This window comes from Dasypus novemcinctus, chromosome 10 (genome assembly GCF_030445035.2).
Source record: "Dasypus novemcinctus isolate mDasNov1 chromosome 10, mDasNov1.1.hap2, whole genome shotgun sequence".
In the NCBI taxonomy this organism is placed as follows: domain Eukaryota; kingdom Metazoa; phylum Chordata; class Mammalia; order Cingulata; family Dasypodidae; genus Dasypus; species Dasypus novemcinctus.
The window spans coordinates 29,037,078-29,058,961 of NC_080682.1; positions in this window are offsets into that span (position 1 = coordinate 29,037,078).

Sequence of the window (21,884 nt, forward strand, 5' to 3'; positions counted from 1 at the left end):
TTTATTTGAACCTATAATTAGCACTATACTTGTTAAATATATACCCCAGAGACTTAAATTTTTAGTCTATTCATATGCTGGTTAAGTCCTGAATTTCAGCAAAGTTGCAATACCTGCTCTCCAGTTCATTGGCCTTATCCAGGACAACTAAAAAGAGATGATGATGGATAATGCACATCCCAAGGAACAGAATGTCTGCAACTGCAAGCAAGATAGTTCCATCCATCTGCCCCATGTGATCTAATCCCCCTCTCAATTAGAAAGAGACTGAGCATCATCATCCTCAAATCCTCAAGATTAGGAAAAGAGCAATGAACTAAAATAGTCTTACTATTATTCTATTATAGACATTATTATTCTAGCAATGGAAAAACTTTTATCATTGATTTAAAGGCAGTGGCTACTAGAAGGAAGGGAAAGGGAAGAATAGGAATAACATTGGGACATTTTAGGAATTTGGAATTATCCTGCATGACATTCAAAGACAGATACAGCCATTATCATTTTGTCTTAACATATAAAATTGTGCAGGCAGAGTGTAAACTATAATGAAACTATAGTCCATTATAGTCTTTAAAAATAAAGAAAATGAAAAAAAAATCTAATGGAGTTTACTTTCTGTGTTTTAAATATGCTTGGGAAACTTAATCCCATTTCCCTTCCAATTTCTTTGCTCTGGAATAGTAGTGTCTATCCTAGACAGTCCCATTATTGTATTTTGGAATCAGATAACTTGTATTTTAAGTGTCACAGATCCACAGATTATATAGGAATTTTTCCTTAGGACAGACCACTCCCACAAATGATTCTGATGAGATTTTGGCCTCAGGCTGGTTATTGAAATAATTTAAGGATTTTTGGATGTTTGAGCGGATAAATGTGTTTTGCACATGGGAAGACCATGTATTTCTGTGTTCCAGAAGGCAGACACTGGTAGACTGATTTTGTACCCCAATTTAGATATTTTCTTAATCTTAATTATCATTCTTGTGGGTAAAAACCCTTTTGTAAATGGGACATCTTGAATTATTATTTTCATTTAAGGTGTGCCCAAATGAATGAGAATGTGTCTTAATCAATGTCACTGGGCATTTCATGAAGATAAGACATGGGAAATCAGAGATTGGTGAAATCCACTTAGGAAGAAGCTGTCAATCAATGAAAACAAGAAGAGGAGACACAGGAGAAAGACATCTCCAAGTGACAAGAATCAAGCAACTCACCTGATCAAGCAATTTACTTGGTGGGATTATCCAAATCTTCATTCCTGAAGATTATATATCATTAGTGGTCCTGTCTGGAATAAGTTGCTCTCTTATTCCATTGGCTTTAATCATTGGACTTGTTAGTATAAGAAACACCCTAAGAGAGCTCCTATATCCTTGATATACTCTTCCTGACCTAATTACCTTCATTACTAGTCCAATTTCCCCTTGGTAAGCAGGACCAATTAATTACTTCTGCCAGGATAATAACTTTCTTTTTGCCTATTACTTCAGAGACATGAGGATGCCAGAATGGCCAGTTGGCAGTCTTATGTTCCTGTTCAATGTAATCATTGTTGTGTTTCCTCGTGGGCGCACTCCGCCCTTTGGAGACCTCTAGGCTAGAAAGCATATGTTCACAGGGATAAGACGCAAACAATGTGCTAGTGGATCACAAGGGTAATAGTGAAGAGTGCCACTCCCATTTCCACACAGTGACACCATGACCCATGAATCCTGGCTGTGGGAGAAACAGCACTGTAGAGTGCATACTGATTCAGAGAATATAAAGCCCCCTGAAGGACATTTCCCTAGCCCTGTAAGGTCTTGTCACCCTGCTGACATTGTGGTAGAGTCTTCAAAAGAGCATCCCATGATTCTATCACTCTAGCTACTTCAAGATGATGGAGAACATGGTAAGGTCATTGAATCCCATGAGCATGGTTCTGTAGATGGTCATTTTGACAGATGCATTGTGTGAATAGAAGGCAATTCAGTATCCAGTGGAAGTATGTTTTCCAGTAACTATAAAATGCTGTCACTTCCATGATAAAAGTGGCCCAATATAATCAAACTGCTACTGGATAGCAGGGTGATCACCTTGTGTAATGGATGTATCAGGGATTGAGTATTGATCTCTGCTGCGGACAGATTGGGCACACAATTGTAGGTGTAGCCAGTTCAATTCATCCTTGCTGAGCGGAAGTCCATGCTGCTGAACCAATGCATAAACTTCATCCTAACACCCTGGCCAATTTTTCATGAGTCCTTTGGGCAATGACAGGAATGGCTGAGTAAAGAGGTTGAATGGTATCCACTTGATCATAAAATCCTTCTGATGAGCATTCAGATGGGGCACAAAAATCTTAAAGTTTTTCACATATTCAGAAAGCTCTAACTGCACACCTCTTCCCCAAACCATTTAGTCTCTAATTTTCCAATTATCAAATGCTGAGCACCCTGCCAAATCACTGGCCATAGCACATGAATCTATATAAACATTCACCTGTGGCCATTTCTCTTTCCATGCAAAATGAACAACCAGATCCACTATATAAAGCCCTTCCCATTGGGAGAATTTCCCTTAAACACTGTCCTTCAGGGATGTCCCATAAGGGGGCTGTCCACATTTGGGTGCTGTCAATATATTGTTCAAAATCTTCCTCTTCCTATAAGGAACACCCTGCGGAGGCATGGCTGTAGGCTGGGAAAGAGAAGGTAAGGTATCAAGAGTGGGGGCATTTGAACATCTGCTTCATGTAATTTTCTTATGCCTTCCATGTTTGCTAGACCTTGCTCTAATTAAACTACTGCCATTTGGTGATGGATTGCTACAGTGCACCAAAGACTTAATGGCAAGGTGATTCAGGCAATCCCCTTTTCACGATCAGCAGCTCAGGTTTCAGGGTGGCTTGTAATTAAGCATTCAGTCTCTACTAAGGCCCACTGCTGGCCAAAATCCCTTTATTAAAAATAGAGAATGATCTGGAGAGGAAGCCAAGGTTTAATCCAAAATCCCACTTGTCTGTGCCAAGTTTTATTTTTTCTTTTTAATGAATCCCTGGAACAGCCCCAAACAGGATCTCTATTTGCCAGAGTATTGAAGCACCATCGGATAAGCTGGATCATTAAGTCCATGTGGTAAAACAGCTAGCATGACAGTCTGGACCTGTTTCAAAGCTTCTTGTACCAGTTGCTACTAGAAACTAGCAGCTTTTGGGGTTATTCAATAAATGGACTAAAGTAGCAAACACACATGAGATATATGTTGGCTCAAAAACCCTGAGACCAACCAGGTAGACTGACTTTTTGGTTGTAGGAGGGACCAGGTGCATCAGTTTTTTCTTCACCTTAAAAGAAATTGCTTGACATTTTCTAATCATCTGGGTGCCTAGAAATTTCACTAGGCGGCAGTTTTCTGAATTTTTGTTGTATTTATTTACTCAGCTTCTAATATTCCAATGTCTTACAATAAATCTATAATAGTTGCTAATTCTTGCTCTTAGGTCCAATCAGCATGACATTATCAAAGTGATGGACCAATGTGATGTTTTTTGGAAGGGTAATTCAATCAAGTACCAGCAGAAAGGATTATAACCCTAGGGCTTAATACTTGCTATACCACTGAGGAACAAGAGTGAAAGTGTTTTGCTGGCTTTGCCAGATGAATGAAAACCTACAAATATTGAAAAAAAGAAGGATTTGCCAAATCTATAGATGCATAATAAGAAGCTGGGGATCTGTTCATTTGTTCAAGCAATGACACAATATCTGAAACAGCAGTTATAATTAGAATAATTATCTAATTTAGTTTAAGATAATCAGTTGTCATGTTCCATGATCCATTGTTTTCTGCAAAGGACAAATAAGAGAATTGAATAAGAAATGATGGAATGACACCCCAGCATCAGTTCCGTTGTTCAAGGTAACTTTCTGTTCAACAAAGGTAAACTCTCTTTATTGTTTTATCTTATTAATAATTCCTAAAATCAGGTTATGTGAGCATGCTAACTATTCTTCTTTTTCTAACTTATTTTGACTACCTCAGTCCTTTGCTTTTTTACTTATTTATAAAATCAGCTCATCAATTTGTGCAAAAAAATGCTTGAGTTTTAATTGGTTTACATTGAATTTGTAGATCAATTTGAGATTGCTTTCAATTAATAGATAAATGTCTAAAAAATGTGTGCCCTACCAATATAATCTTCATTTCTTTATTTTATTCAGATTCTATAACAAATTTTACCTTACACCAAATTAGAATCTTTTGGTGTGGGACTATATATCTTATAATGCATTTTTAAAATATAATTAATTGCTTTCAAAATGACTAACTGAAGGAAAACTATGTGGATGCATTGTGGGTTTGAGCCCAGATAAAAATACAATCTATAATAAAATAGGACTAAGAATGGGAAGGAATAGTTTTACTATTACTCCAAGTTTAATAATCCATAGAATAACTATTTTGGTGATAGAAGACAAAATTTCCAAAAAGAAAATTTATAAGGGCATAACACTTTGGTATCCCACAAATATTAAAATGATAATGATAAATGTAAATGAGCACTGTCTTAAATTTCATAATCTAGAATAAATGAACATTTCTTAAAGATTCACAGCAAAGTAAAATAAGCAGTCCTATATCAATTCAAGAAATTGAAAATTTCCTTAAAAATCTTCCACACACACACACACACAAATGTGGGAATTATTTTTAGAATGTGAAAATTTCTCTTTTCCTTCAGGCTGAAATGAGGCAAGAGTGCTAAACCTCTTGGGAGAGAGAAGAGAACAACATGGAAGAAACCTAGGTCTTAGAAAAAAGCACTGCAAAGCCTAGTCAGCTAGAATCTACACTGATACATCCAAGGATGATATTTTCCCCTTTGTTGGGCCGCTATGGGAAACAGGAGAGCTTATTACCTGGGCCAAGCTGACAACAGAGGAAGTATTGAGAGATAGTCACACTCTGAATATATTCTGTGTATAGAATCAATATGATATGCAGTTGGTCTGGATGTGAGGTGTGTGACTTAAAGAAAATTCCAGTATGATAGTTAAGTCTTTGACTGATCGAATAGGGGGATGGTTTTCCACTAACTGGAATTAAATTTTAGACTTTGTAAGTAACATCAGGGTTATCTTCTGAAGATAAACTATGTTAATTATGTATGTAAACCCTTTGAATATTGTCTGGCACTATGTAAGTGCTGAGTAAATATAATCCATTTTTTACAATTATTATAAACATCAACTATTTGTAAACAAAAATTTTTTTTTTCATATTTTGCCATGTTCTATTCTGGTCTTATTTCCTTTATCATTATTTTAAAATTTCAACTTTTACAATACATAAAATTTTTACATACTACCATGAACAGGATTTTGTCTTAAGAATACTTCTGACCACATCTTACATAGTATATGACACGCAATGTTACAATGGGTAAAAAGAAGAAATGCTAATAGTCTAGTATTTTGAAATTGCCTGAAGGTGTAGTATATTATCTAATAATATCATAAGTGCTTTCTAGTCTGCATTATAAGAGAACAGGGTGTCTGAATTTAGTTAAAACTGAAGCATTTCTTCATTTTTTGATCATTGTCTGAAAAAATATAGAATGTGTGGACTATCTTTGTGACTAACACAAATGAACAGGATATATTTTCTAAATCATAGAATGCACATAAAGGTAAGCAGGTCAACATAGCTCATAAAAAGAACAGATAATATAAATTTCTTATAAATATAAAAAAGACAAAATGTTTGTATAAGGTGAGAAATTTGTCAAAAATATATTACTAAAAATCAGTGCTTATGAAAAATATGTTTAATTGCAAACAAAACAGGATTTGCAATATATACAGTTTCTAGAAAACATGAACCACAAAGTAAAATAAGTTATAATACAATAATTTATGTGGATACTTCATAAGATAAGTCAAAATTTTCTTATAAGTTCAGGATTTAAAAGAATATAATGCATTTGCTAATTATTTGAATAAATTAATGATCAGTAAAAAGGGAGGAAAAGTTCTTAAACCATTAACTTCTAAGTAATAGCTTGAACATTATTTTAATTTTTAAAAATGTATATTGAATAGAAGAGAAAATTAAAACTGAAATGCCAGAATAAGTAAAGAAATTATTTAAAAAATTTTAACAAGCTACATCACTAAACTCCAAGAATGTCAAATTTTTGGATTCATTATTCATTCTTAGTTTTACATATTTTCACTATTCAAAATTTTAAAAACCAATATGCCAAGAATATAACTGAATAATTTATTTTAAAAAAACATAAATTTACAGACATCAGGGGAAAGGAAGTGATATTTTAAAATCATAAAAAATATGAAATGAATTAGTAATTATTAATTATTTAAGCTTAGCGACACATCACAGAATGGTGGGTTTTCAAATGATTGGCAGGTAGACACAAAAGAGATCACTGCATGTCAATATTTAAACTAATTAATTTGCACAACTCCAGATATTAAAGAATTGCAAGATAAGATACTTGTATTTGATTATGTATCGAAACTTTCACTTCCCATATTTAAACAAAAAAGGAATTATAAAAGTTTATAGAAACTGAAAACTGCAAAAGAGAAGTAGAAAGCAACAAAAACTTTGTATATATATATGTAATACATATATATGCATGCATAAGATTAGCCTGGAAGAACGTGAATAAAACTACAAATATGGATAGGATATTTCTATTTTCTTTGCTTTTTAAAAATATTTTCAAATGTTTCTTCAAGGTTCACATATACTTTTCTCTATAACTTAATTCTATCAAAATATTTTTCTTTGCTTTAAGACCAAATATTGAAGTGCTAGTTTTCCTTTTTAGCTTTTTATTTATGAATAAGATTGAGCAAAACTATTTATAAAACACATCAATATTTTCATAAAAAAAGCTACTGTGTCTTAAAATTACTTCTGAATGTATGTATTCTGATGATTGTAAGTAGAATTTCTTAATACTGAATTAAATTATTTCCATGCATCTGATTTAATCTTTACAGTAGCTTTATGGATATAACATTTCTAATTTTCTTATACAAATGAGGAAACTAAGTTTAAAGTTTCATTGATTTACTAAGGGATATACAGATAAAAAAAAAACTGGGAGATCTAGACTGTAAACCCTGGATTGTCCAGTCCAAAGCAGCAATCTTTATTACCATGCTATATTTCTCCTTTACAGAATAAATGGAATGATTTCTGAAATTGTTCTCCATATAAAATTAAATAAAATTGGAACAGCATGAGGATTTCTATGACATGAATTGAATGATAACACCACTTAATTTTAACAGTGGTTGCTCTCAAGAGGGGGACTGAACATAGCCATCCTAGGTCCACAAGATGGAGGAATAGAGTAGGCTTTAGTGGATTTACTGGTGTTCTGCTGGGGAACTATTGTGATTAGTAAGGGAAGAAATTGTAGTAGTGACGTGGAGAGGGTGGCCATGGTAGCTGCTGATGATAGGGAGACAGAAAAAGAGATATGATGTGGGGGCATTTTCAGGACTTGGAGTTGTCCTAGGTGGTGCTGCAGGGATGGATGCTGGACATTGTGTGTCCTGTTGTGGCCCACTGGGTGGACTGGGGGAGAATGTGGACTACAATGTGGACCACTGTCCATGTGCTGCAGCGGTGCTCCAGAATGTATTCACTGGGTGCCGTGGGTGTGCCACAATGATGGAAGAGTTTGTTGATGTGGGAGGGGTGGCATAGGTGGGGTGGGGATATATGGGGACCTCATATTTTTTGAATGTAACATTTAAAAGAAAATAAAGAAGAAGAAAAAAGCACATGTAATTAAACCACATGTTCCACATATTATTAATTCATGGATTCTAACTAATTTTTTAAACTTCTAAATGATATTCTTGGAAATGTTACAGGTCCTATGTGTTCAAGTAGTGGATACCTCAACAAAAGTGCAAATCTACTAAAGATTGCTTCCTTATTTTGAGAGAGACCAAGTAAACACTCAAATAGGAAAGAAAGTAAAGATATCCTTTAATGTTCAGGAACCCTGTCATTCCAATTGCCTGAAATCCCCTTTCTTCTGCACTACTTTAATGAAAGCAGTTTTCACTTCTCTGTTCCTAAAACTATAAATGAGGGGATTCAGCATGAGGATTACCATATTATAAAACAGAGAGTTTCACTGATCTTTTCCCAAGGAGTGGGACTTCTTTTGTTTTAAATAAGTAAAAATCATAGTGTCATAAAAGATGGTGACTCCCAGGAGGCGGGAGGCACAAGTAGAGAAAGCCTTGTGCTTTCCTGAAGTCAAATTAATTTTCAGAATATGGAAAGAATGGACCCATAGGACAGTGATTGTGATAAAAGACACCATTAGGATGGAGCCAGTGAGAGTGAATATCATGATTTCAGTAACAAAAGTGTCAGTTCAAGATAGGGCCAAAATTGATTGTGTCACAGGAAAATGATAGACTGCATTGGATTTGCAGAAATCCAAATTGTTCATGCAAAGAATATTAACCAGTGAGTAAGTAAAGCCAGTCACATAAGACCCAATGATAAGAGTGTGAGAGAGTCTGGTGGACATAACACCATAGTAGTGAAGAGGATTACAGTAGCTGCATAGTGGACATAGGCCATTTAAGAGAGAAGCAAGCATTCAGTGGTACCCAAGAAGACTAAAAAATACATTTGGTTGAAGGTGTTCATGAATGAAATATACTTGCTAGAATTCATTAAGTTTTCTAAGGTTTTAGGTGTGATGACTCTTGAGTAACAGAGGTCAGTGAATGACGGTGACTGAGGAAAAAATACATGGGGATGTAAACCTGGAGATCCAGGTAAATTAACAGTATCATCCCTGCATTCCCCAGCACAGTAATCAGGTACATCAGGAGAAACAACATAAAGAACATCCACCAGATCTCTTCAGGTTCTGTCAACCCAATGAGTATGAAGTCAGGCATATTTGTGATATTCATACCACCCACAGAGTTCCACTTTTGCAAACTGTTGAGAAATCAAAGGTGATACTTACCATGTATGACTTCAAAGAAAGTTTATTTTTTTATTTTTTTCATTTTTTAAAGATTTATTTATTTATATATTTATCTCCCCTCCACCCTGCCAGTGGTCTGCTCTGTGTCCATTTGCTGTGTGCTCTTCTGTGACCTCTTGCATCCTTATCAGTGGCACTGGGAATCTGTGTTTCCTTTTTTGCTGTTGTTGCATCATCTTGCTGCATCAACCCTCTGTGTGTGCGGCACCACTCCCGGGCAGGCTGCCCCTTTTTTGATGATCTGCCATTTTTAAAACTTTGTTTAGTACATCTAGAAATTCATAACATATAGTACTTTGCAAAATATGGCTTATACAAAACCTTAGTGTTACTGCCATACATTGGGTATAAATAATTAGGTTTTTATAAATAGAAATTCTTGTATATTGCATAGTTAGGATGAACTTTACACTGCTTTGAATATTTCATTTATTGACACATTCATACAGGTGAAAATATTATACCATAGATATTATTGTATGCAATTTTTACATGAGGAGAAACCCTGGAAATTTAAATAACTTATTCAGAGTCCCAGCCATTAACTGTTGTTGGCTCTGTGATTCTACCATGATGGGTTATGTCCAGAGATCATGTTCGTAACACTGTATTCCTACTGATAATTATTTTAGAAAAGCAGAAAGAAAAAGTGCTGGATATAAAAATAAACAATGTTTGAGCACTTAAATGCATCACTTATTGTTCTTTTGTGTCCAGTATTATTTAATAAAATAACAGATCAGGAACTAAAACCTTAGGCTACTTTAATGTGGTGAATCGATATCATAAACCACACATTATCAATAATTTTCAAAAGTTATTTTTTCATGTGTTTAAAATAAAATATAATTTTCCACAAATTATATTTTCATTTATGTGTGTTTCTTAATAACTATGATTCCAACAATTCTATATTTTCAGTACAAATCTTGATTTTTTTAGATGAGGCCTATACGATAATATCTCCATATTTTTTAGATAAACTAAAATGCTCAAACTTTGAAAATACCTACCATGATCCAAAATTGGTGAAAAACTTCTTCCAGCAATATCTGTCTTGTAATTTCTCAAGTTCAAGTTTTACTCACAAAGATAATATGTAAACCATTTATAGAGTAAGAAATTTCTGTGATATAATATTTGTTTCCCTTGAGATGACATGTTTAATATTTTGTGTATGCATTTTTGTTTTGTCTGAGTCAAACAAATAACCTAAAATTTTTGTTCAGGCCCCAGTAAAATAAAAGATCACCTGTAAATTGCCTCACAAGTATATTATGAGCTATTTGGAGAACAAGTATAGCAGAGAGTCCTTTGCTTTTCAAGCTGATAATGCCAGGGCATCTCTTATACTGAGTATTGCTAATAATGTAACATTTGATCATCTCTGGGACCATTTTCCAAGGAAGATCTTTTGGCATGATAGCCAGCACAAAAGTTTAAAGATTAATATATCCATGTTAGGTTTTTATCAGATATTTGCTTTCCGCGTTAGAAGTCCCAAAATGTGGAGCATCATTTTTTAGTAATCTTTTGTGATGTTCATATTTATGACCAGACCAAAAAAAAGCTATATGAAGAAATTATAAATCTGTTGCTGAAAGGCCAGATGTCATCTAGCAGGGATGAAAATTTTTCACAGTGAAACATTTTTATATTGAAAGTGTGACACAATTATTGTGTTACAAATTTTTCATGATGCAAAATTTAAGATACAACCAAATTCAATGAGAAAATGAAACAGGTTCATAGATGTTACTATTCTTCAGATGTATTTTCTTACAATTATTTTTCTTTGTGCATATAATGCTTATATTTATATATACTTATGTTTTTACATAATAATGTATAGTATATTTCAATAGCATTTTGATTTTATTAGACATTTATAATACATCTTGATATTATTAGAATTTTTTTAGATTTATATTGGACTTCTGTTTAAACATAGAATTTGATGTATTTTGAATCGGCTCTTTCTAGATAATTAACTTCTTCCTAGGAATTTGCACTATCTGATGAATGGACATTTTAAGGCATGACAAGGAAAGCATGGTGAAGTTCTTCTGATCAATTTTGGCTGTATCAACTAATTTATCTACACAGCAAATGGATATTGTTATATTTCTCTACAACAATATTTTTACAACTTTTAAAAATTCATTTTATTTGGTTTTTATTCTATTAAAAGAAATGTGATAGAAGAATGTAAAAGTCTGTGCTGAGATGAATCAACATTTTATAATTAATTTAATGGTCAAAAGCTCACTTCCTCTGTATATAAACAGGTGAAATATTTTTTTGTGAATCTTTCATTAATTAATAATAATAAAATCAATTTTTATTGAACTTTAGAAGCAACTCATAAAAAAAGAGTATGCATTTTGGAATGTTAAGTGAGATTTCAATGGTATGGATCAAGGAATTGAAAAATGTTAAATTATATATTTGATAAATATCAGGAAGTTCAGTTCTTCTCTTCATCAAAAAATTCAATTAATCTGATAAAAATATTTGGAGATTAAATGTCAGCATTAATTTATTTCACAATAAATGACTTTGGAGTTTAAGCCAAATGAGAGACAGAGATTTCTTGTTAATGCATCCTTGATAACATCTAATTTTTTCTTGCAAAATTACAATGAATGAGTATTTTATTCTGAACATTGAAATCACATTTTTATGATTATTAAGTGCACTTTCAAATAATGTAAATATGGTAGGTTGAGTCCTTTGTGGAACCCAGAAAATTGTGTTCTCTTACATCAGTCCATACCTAGGGTGCGAACATACAATGAATCTTTGATTAGATTAGATTTATTTAAAGGTTATTTGATTAGATTACTCCTGCAAGACATAGCCAAAGTGAGTCTAATTCTTTTTAAACTGTTATTGCACTAGCCACAGAAACAGAAAAATGCCCAGCAGTTCAGAGGAAGCCACAAATGAAGCAGAAAGCAACAGAACCCTGAGGAAATGCAGAGACCAGCAGATACTGCTATGTGTTTTGCCATGTCCCTTGCCAGTTGAGAAAGGAATCCAGGACCATAAGTAGTCAGTCCTTGAGAAAAATACTGCATGATGGAATCTAGATTTGGTAATTTTTCCTAACCTTGGAACTGTAAGCTTATACATTAATAAATCCCCAATGTAAAAGCCAACTCATTTCTGGTCCATTACCTTGAAGCCTTTAGCAAAATAAAACAATGCATCAAAGAAGAATAATTTATACACTAATTTATAACTAATCTTTTTGTTGAAACTTTATTGTTACAATTGTAATATGTCATCTCTATTAGTAAAATAACTTGGCAGATCAGGATTGAGAAACATAAAAGAACCTTGACTTCTTTGTCAAATATTTCAACACAATTAGAACTTTATCCACAACAATTATTCAATGTCTTAATTTTTAAAAAATGTATTCCTCCATTTAATTCTGAAAAATTTTGCTTTATGGTTTTGGAAGCTCTGTTAAGGATTTTTACAATTTTCTGAAAAACTGGCTCTTGTTATTTTATACTGTCCTTCCTATCTTTGGAATATAGAAACCTAGCAGTACTATTTACACAGTAGATTTATATGCTTATATTTATGTTTGTAGATCATTTTACTAGTCTCCTATTTCTATCAACCTCATATAGTTACAACATAATTTTAAAAAGAGTTATTATTTTGAGTTTTTATTGTGTTTACTTACACTTAAAATAACGATTTACGTGATATTTCAAGTTATGTCATGTAATTTTAAAAATCTGATTTTTCCATCCTGGCTTACTTTTAGGTAATTAAATACATAATATCAAATTTTATTACCTCGATTGGATATTTTAACTATACCTCATTCCATTATATTGCTATTAATTTCTCTTGGAAATAAAAGTTTCACATACAAAACAGTTTAGTGCACTTAATACTATTTTGCTTCCTACCAGGAACCAAAATGGCAGTGTAAGAGCCACCAGAGTTATTTTTGTTTATAGTTTCCTCCAAACTCTGGAGAACTGTTAAATGAATGCAGTAACTGGGCAATGGCTCAAACAAGAAAATGTAACTTATAACTGGTAGCAAAATCTGGTCTCTTCTCCAACCCTTCCCTGTGATCCCATCGTCCCTGGCTCTATTTCTGTGGGAACAGTGTAGTTCTAATGTGTATTCTGGGGTGCATGTGTTCTAACATACACAGTAGCAGCCTGAAAGACTGATGCGGGATACTCATCTCTTTCTCTCCTGAACTTATCCTGCATTTCAAAAGAACTTTCAGACAATTAAAGAAATATAAGAAACAATCAATTCAAATAATCCTGGAACAAAGGAATCCTGTCTTTAAGACATACAATGAAGAACCATAAAGTGAAAGCAGGAGGTCTATTTCATAGGGAAAGGCTTTCCAATTCACATAAATAGGGAGATTTCTAAAGTCCTGAAACAAACACAGTGTAGGACAAAGGCTAAGAAAAGGAGAAACTAATGTTCTTGATAGGAAGACTAAAATCTAAAAAAAACCCACCAGCCAACACAGATCCAATTTTCAAAGTAAGTGAAGGGTGTTTTGTTTTGTTTTGCATTTATTTGTTTTGGTTAGCTCCTGGTATTTAAGGGTATATCTCCCATAAAAATAGCTGAGATAAAAGTAAGAACCAGATACCTCAGGGATTAAATCCCACATTTAAAACACTAAAAATATTAAAATGGACAAGGTTTACAAGATAGGCAAAGAATTGAAAAATTATGACAAATTTTGACCCATTCATAGGAACAAGATAAAACTTTGGAAATCATCAAAGAAGAACACAAGATGTTGAATATGCAGCAGAAAAAATCAGGGAACTCTAAGAAAAATATAAAATGATTCAAGCTGATAAACAGAAAGAAAAAAGATAGATGAAAATAAATATATTGAGCCTAAGAGATTCATAGGACACCTTCAAGAATATCAATATAAGTGTAATGGGAGTGCTAGAAGAAGAAAGAGGAAAGGGTTAAGAGGAATATTTAAAGTAATAATTTCAGAAAACTTTTCACATTTAGTGAAAGACAAGAATACACATTCAAGAAGCACAATAAACACCAAACAAAATAATATTGAATATAAATATGCACAACCTAGTCAAACTGTCGAATGAAAAACAAGGACAAAGTTCTGAAAGCTTTAAGACAAAAGCAGCACATATGCAAAATGCAATCCCAATAAAAATAAAGGGCTTGTTTCTTTTGAGAAGCCATGAAGGCTTAAAGGCAATGGGATGAAACAAACTCTTAGGGAAACAATGGGTCACAGAAGAAAGTACAAAAGTACATAAATATCTTGAGTCAAATAAACAAAAGCAAAAGATATCAAAATATATAAGTAATGGCAAACTTAGTAGTGAGAGGGAATTTATCCTCTGAAGTTTTACGATGAAAAAAATATCAAATATGAGACTTAGCCTCACAACCTGAGGTATTAAAAACAGAAGAGCAAAGAAAACCCAAAAAAAATCAGCAGGAACATAATAAGATTATAGTGGAAATAAATAGAAAATAAAAACACAATAAAGAGATCAATGAAACCAAAAGTTGCTTCTTTGTAAAGATCAGTAAAATTGACAAAACTTTAGCTAGACTGACAAAGGAAAAAAGAGAAAGAACATAAATAAAAGGAGGGACATAAACATCAACCCTAATGAAATAAAGCAGTATAAATGGCTGCTATGAACAACTGTATGCAACAAATTAGATAACCTAGATAATATGGAAAAATTATTAGAATCACATGCGCCACCTTCACTGACTCAAGAAGAAATAGGACACCTCAACAGATTAATAACAACTAGAGAAAGAACTCTATAATCAAAGTCCCCCCAAAAAAAGAAAATCACAGGACAAGTTAGGTTCACTGGGTGAATTTCACCAAACACTCTAAGATCACCAACCCTGCTAAAAGTCCTCCAAACATTTGAATTAGAGGCCTCCTAATTCTTTCTGTGAGGTGAGTATCACGCAAATGCCACAACCAGACAAATATAACACAATAAAAATATTGACCAAAAGCCATTATGAATATAGTTGCAAAAATACTAAGCAAAATACTAGCAAACACAATCTGCCAGAGCATTTAAAGAATTATATGCCCTCATCAAATGGAATTTATCCCAATTAACCAATGGCAGTTCAATGAAAGAAAATCAATTAATGTTATAGGACAAATAATAGAACAAAGTGAAAAAATACCCATATTCATCTCAATTGATATAGAAAGTTCATTTGGTAAAACAGCACCTATTCTTGTTAAATGCTCAGAATTTAACCCAAAATGATAAATGTCATATATAAAAATCCCAAAGATAATATCATATTCAATGGTGAAGTAGTGACAGCTTTACCCAAGAGTTCAGGGAAAAATTATGATTCCCTCTGTCACAAATTTACTAAATATTGTAGTGGAAGTGCTACTTGGAGTAATTAAGGAAGTAAAAGATACAGAAGACTTCCAAACTGGAAAGGATGAAGGAAAGCTTTCCCTATTGGAGATGACATTATTCTATCTGTAGACAATTCCAAAAAATCTGCAACATAAGAGCTAATAAACTAAGTCGGCAAAGTGACAGAGAAGAAGACTAATTCAAACAATTAGCAATGTTTTTATACATGAATATTGAACAATTGACAGTAAATCAAGAAAAATATCCATTTGCATTATCAATTGAAAAAGTCAAATATCTTGGATTAAATTCATCTGAGGGTATAAAGGACTTATAAACAGAAAACTACAAAATATTGCTGAAAGTGTGCAAAGAGGACTTAAATAAATGGAAGGAAATTCCATGTTCATGGATTGGGAGACTAAATATTGTTAAGATGTCAATTCTACCTAAAGTGATTTAAAGATTCAATGTAATCCCCATTAAATTTCCAACATATATCTCTTCAAAAATGGAAAAGCAAACCAAGATGTTTGTGTGGAAGAGTGTTTTAGTTTCTTAGCTATTAAAAGCAAATACTGGGAAGTGGATTTGGCCCAATGGGTAGGGTGTCCACCTACCACATGGGAAGCCCAAGGTTCAAATCCAGGGCTTCCTGACCCATGTAATGAGCTGGCCCATGCACAGTGCTGATGTGTGCAAGGAGTGCCATCCCACGCAGGGTTGTCCCCAATGTAAAGGAACCCCATGGACAAGGAGTGCACCCCATTAGGAGAGCCACCCAGTGTGAAAAAAGTGCAGCCTGCCCAGGAATGGCACCACATGCAGGGAGAGCTGACACAGCATGATGACACAACAAAAAGATATAAAGATACTGGGTGTTGCTGACAAGAATACAGACACTGAATACACAGCAAATGGACACAGAGATCAGACAACTGGCGTGGCAGGGAAGGGGAGAGGAATAAATAAATAAATAAATAAGTTTTTTATAAAAAGCAAATACCATGAAATGATTCAGCTTAAATAATGGCAATTTAATTGCTCATGGTTAGAGTTTACAAAAATGTCCAAATTAAGGCACTTGAAGACAATCCTTTTTTTCCCCAGAGACTGGCTGCCAGCAATCCTTGGCTCCTCTAGCACGTGGTAAAGCACCTGGTGATATCTGCTTGAATCTCCCTTCTCTTCTGGGTTTTGTTAATTTCAAATTCTACATTCTGTGTTTTTCTCTTTGGCTGAATTTCATTCTCTTGTAAGTACTCCAGTAAAAGGATTAATATGTCCTGACTGAGGTGGGTCACAACTTGACTGAAGCACCCTCATCAAATGGTTTTACTTACAGTGAGTTTATATCCACATGAATGAATAGATAGAAGAACATGCTTTCCTGGGTATATATGCAGCTTCAGACCACCACAAAGAGTAAAAACCCAAATAGGCACAATCATTTTGAAAATGATGTTGCAGGGCTAATAGTCCCAATTTAAAACTTATTGCAAAGCTACAGTATTCAAAACATTATGATATGTGCACAAGGTCAGATATAGAGGCAAGCAGAATAGAATTGGGAGTTCAGAAATAAATTCTCGTGTCTAAGGTCAATTGGTTTTTGGAAAGCCTGCCCAGTTCACAGGATGAAGAAAGAATATTCTTTTCAATAAATGGTGTTGGAGAAATACAACAGTTAGATGCAAAAGAATGAATGTGTCCCCTACATCTCACCAAATAAATAAATAAAATAAAATTGAGTGAAATACCTAAATACAAGAACCAAAATTATTAAATCTGTTGGAGATTGAATTATGCACCCATGACAACATTTTTTTTAGTTCACATAACATATGATCTATCCAAAGTGTATAATCAATTGCTTTTTTTTAGCTGTTAAAAGCCCTTAATTATAAAACTGTAAAATAAATGGAAAAATAGATTGAAAGATATTATACATTTTAAATGAGAGTGCAAGGCCAGGTTAGATTTAATATAGTCAATTATAAAAAATAGCACAGCAACAAGGCTTTATAAATATAAATATTAATTCAAAATTAATAGAAAGTAATTATAATATAATTATAATTTTTATATTATACCTCTAATGATTGGACATAATTATATGAATGAAATAAATTTTTGATTTAGTTATTTAATTTCTCTTAAGGTTGTAATTCTTTCTAGATAATAAAATTCATTTTTGGGTATTCTTCACTTTTTTTTGGAATAATTACAGCAGATAGCAATTTGCCGGCTCATAATTTTATGAGGCAAAAACTCAAAATCTTGTTCAACAGTAATCATGCTAAATCATTATTGATTGAGACAGATTATTTTAAATAAAAAGAATGAATAAGAAAAGGTTAAAGAAAAGTGAGATATCCAAAAATATATCTCTTCTTTAGTCCTCCTTAACAGCAAGTGTTTATTTTGTGTGAAAAAAAATTACAGAAAACTGATCACAGGAACAATTTGCCAGTTGCACTGAATATTGTTCATATATTATAATGTTATTTTACATTTATCTGGTCTACTCCAGCTCTTTTTTTGGTTACTATTTGTATGGAATAACTTTTTCCTCAGATTAGGGAATGAACGATGGACTAGAGTAGGCCTACTGTTATTCTACTTTAGACTTATTGTTTTTCTAGCAATGGAAGAAATTTTTTTTATCATTGATGTGAAATTTGGGGGTATTTTCAGGACTTGGGAATTGTTCTGAATGACATTGCAATGGTAGACACAGGCCATTTATATTCAAACTTTCACTTTTAACCTAGTTGTGTCCTAACTTGTGAAGTGGGTCTTTTGTAGAGAACATATCAATGGCTCATAATTTTTTATCCATTCCATCAATTTTTGTGTTTTCATTGGGGAGTTCAATCTATTAACATTCAGTATTATTACTGTAAAAGTGTTACTTACTTCATTCACTTTGTCAACTCTTCTTGCTGATATCTAGGCATCTGAATGTATTGGTGAATAACTATAATGGCTAATTTCTCCTTTTTTGCCTTTGTTTCTTGATTCACAGCTCTTATTTGATATTTGGTTCAACTTATTCTCAGTTTTTAAAATTTCCTAACTTAAGTTTTCAAAATTGGTCCAGAGAATCACTAGTTGGTCATAGATTTTTCTCCCAGGGTTTGGATACAGAGAGTATGAACAGCTTCTGTCTATGTAATTTCCTGAGCGGCCCACAGATGGCACTATTCAGTACACCTTTCTAAGTTGGTAAATTCTTGCATTTATAAAATCATGCTCATATATGCCAAAACATGATTAATATTTATTTGCATATTTTGTATATGATACAGTTGCCAGAGGATGTGAAGTAAATAAAAAATTCTTTTCTCAAGTTTACACTCTACTTGGAGAGATATAAATATTAGACTCAGAACACACACAAGCATATACACATATACATAGATTTATTTAAAAGTGCTTCATCAAATTTTTCATTGATTCCTTTCATATGTATAGTAAATGTGATGACCCAAGTCATTCAATTGATAATTACTTAGTGATTCATGCAGTTTAGGCAACACTTTTAGATACAGCCTTTCTAATGGTCAGGTTGTAGTAATATCTGGGAGAGTTCATTCATTTGGGTTTATATTAAATAATAATTATAATGCCCTCAAATATTCTCCTTATGGGAAAAAATCTTTGGATTTGATAGACTCGTTATTTAAAAAATGATTAGAGACTGGAAAATCTCTTTCAATATTGTCAAATTGCTTCAGGAATTCTTCTGCAGAAAGTGTTTCACTTACCTACAAACACAATCTAGAAAGTCTCTCTATGGTTATGAGATATTAAGCTCTCTTATTTTTAATGGAAAATAGTATCTACTTTTAAAGACATACAACTTTTTTATGTAACCCAAATAGAAATCGCATCAAATTTATTTTAACTATTATAGCAAAATGACCCAACATTGTAAATATTATTCAACAGCCCCATTAGTGTTTGCACCTCACTGAAATCATTCAATCTTATTTTATTAGTTTCACACTCTCCCCTGCTTGGCTCCCAGGCTATCAGCTTCTCTCTGTTTTGTTCATTAATCTTAGGAGTCCTCACATCTTAGTCTCTTAGTGTTGTACCTACATTGTTAAAAGGTGAGAAAACGTAATATCTTGATATATCAAACATCATTTTAATATTTTTTTCAGGTTAGAACATGAGGTGTGCTCACACATCCTTGGCATGCAAGAATTTCTGGCACTGCTCAGATGCTGCATTATTTCCTTCCATATATCTATGTTTGAATAACTGATGAGCTTAAATAAATTCCTAATAGAGTAACTCATTATTCAATCTAAGAAAAATGAAATGAAAATTCATTTCCCAAATTTCAAGACTGATCAGTTATTGGAGTTATGACATTGGGCATTGTTTTAATATTTCCCCAAATTCTGGAGTAATTGAATGCCCAAAGACAATCAGAATTTTTAAAATGTATTTTTTATTTTTAGAAGATATTTAGATTACTTAAATTTTACATAAAATATATAAGGGATTCCCATATGCCCCACCCCCCACACTGCCCACATTTACCAACATATTGAACTTCCCTCATTAATGTGATACTTTCACTGTAATTGATGAACACATTTTGGAGCATTGCCACTAAGCATGGGTTATAGTTTACATTGTAGTTTATACTCTCTCCCACATCATTCTGTAGGTTATGGCAAGATATATAATGGCTTGTATCTGTTGTTACAATGTTATTCAGGATGATTCCCAAGTCCTGAAAATGTCCTCATATTATATCTGTTTCCCACTCCCTGAACCCAACCTCCAGTGGCCACTGTCTCCACATCAATGATATAAGTTCTTCCATTGCTAGAATCTATAATTCTATAGTATAATAACAGTAAGTTCACTCTACTCCATAGTTCATTTTCCAATCCTGAGGATTCTGGGATGGTGATGCCCACTGCACCTCTAATTGAGAGGGAGCTTCAGTCCCATATGGCCAGTGGATGGAATTCCCACAGTTGCAGGCTCATTTACTTCCTTGGTATGGTAGTTTCCATCATCACCTCCTTTTTAGTTGTCCTGGGTGAATCCAGTGAGCTGGAGAGTAGGTGTTGCAACTCTATTGAGGTTCAGGGCTCAGCTGGCACATGGAGACCCCAAAGATTCCAGGCTTTTGGATGCTCACCTACCAACTTCAGCACCAACTATAGGTTCAAATAGAAGGGACAGAAGAGCCATGTGTAGGATAACCTCAACTGAGTCTAACTCTCTCACACTGGGGATCACAAACACCGAAATAAGTCCCACTGGCAAGGCACCAAACTCTTGAGATATCTGCCCTGACCGTAGTGCCTAGGTGTCTCCAGAGCCCACAGAACCCCTACTTTGGAAACCTACTCTAGATTTAATTTGCCAGTCTATGAGATCTAGCTGAGACATTCATAAATGTAACCTCTGGAATGACCTCCTACTCACTTTGAAGTTTCTTAGCCTTATAAACTCATTTGTCTTTACTTTTTGTCCTTTTTTTCAAGGTCTTTTTCCAGTTGCATTGCTGGTGGGAAATTGGTAGAAATTCCTCAGTGGTAGGAAGGTTCATCCCTGGGAGTCATGTTCCATGCTGGGGGGAAGTTAATGCATTTATATGCTGAGTTCAGTTTAGAAAGAGGACAAGTTTGAGCATCAAGGAAGCTCTCAGGAGGTAACTCTTAGGCACCCTATAAACTAAGCTAAGTTTCAATTTCAAGAATTAAACTTCAGAAGTACAGTCATCAATATCAAGGGTTCATCAGTGGCCCATCCTCCTTCACATAAGGCATTGCCTCTGTACTTGGAGGTTCTTGCTGTTCCATTAAAGAAGTAGCAGAGCTCCCCAGCGTGGAAATGCAATATTCTTTCAGTTATTTTATGACTCTCCACCCACTGTGACAATGCCCCATGAACTTTTGAACACATTTATAGGCCCTATATGTATGCCAGGTGAACTTCCTCCCTTATGTCCCAGATCACTGACACCCCACAATAATGATCCCTAACAGATGTAGCCCTTCTGTGATCCAAAATTTCTTAAAAATGAAACCAATTAAATAGCCAAATACAATTAATAAGTGAAAAAATGATAGTTTTAAGAATAAGAAATAAAATACAAAAAATTTAAAAATTAAAAATTGGGATAATAAAAAATGAAAAGTAAATTTTTTTTAACATTTTGCCTTTTGTCACTGTAAGATCTGTTGTCCTGTCTGTACAGTGATATTTCCTTTCATTTATTCACCCTATGTTTTACTCTTTTCATTTTGTCTTCAAAGAAGTTTTAGGTCACAACAAAGTCACTTACAGAATATAGGGGGATCCCATATACCCAACATCCTTCCCTTTTTCCCCCTTCCTCAATCAATAACATTTTATGTGTGGATGATACATTTGTTACAACAAATGTACAA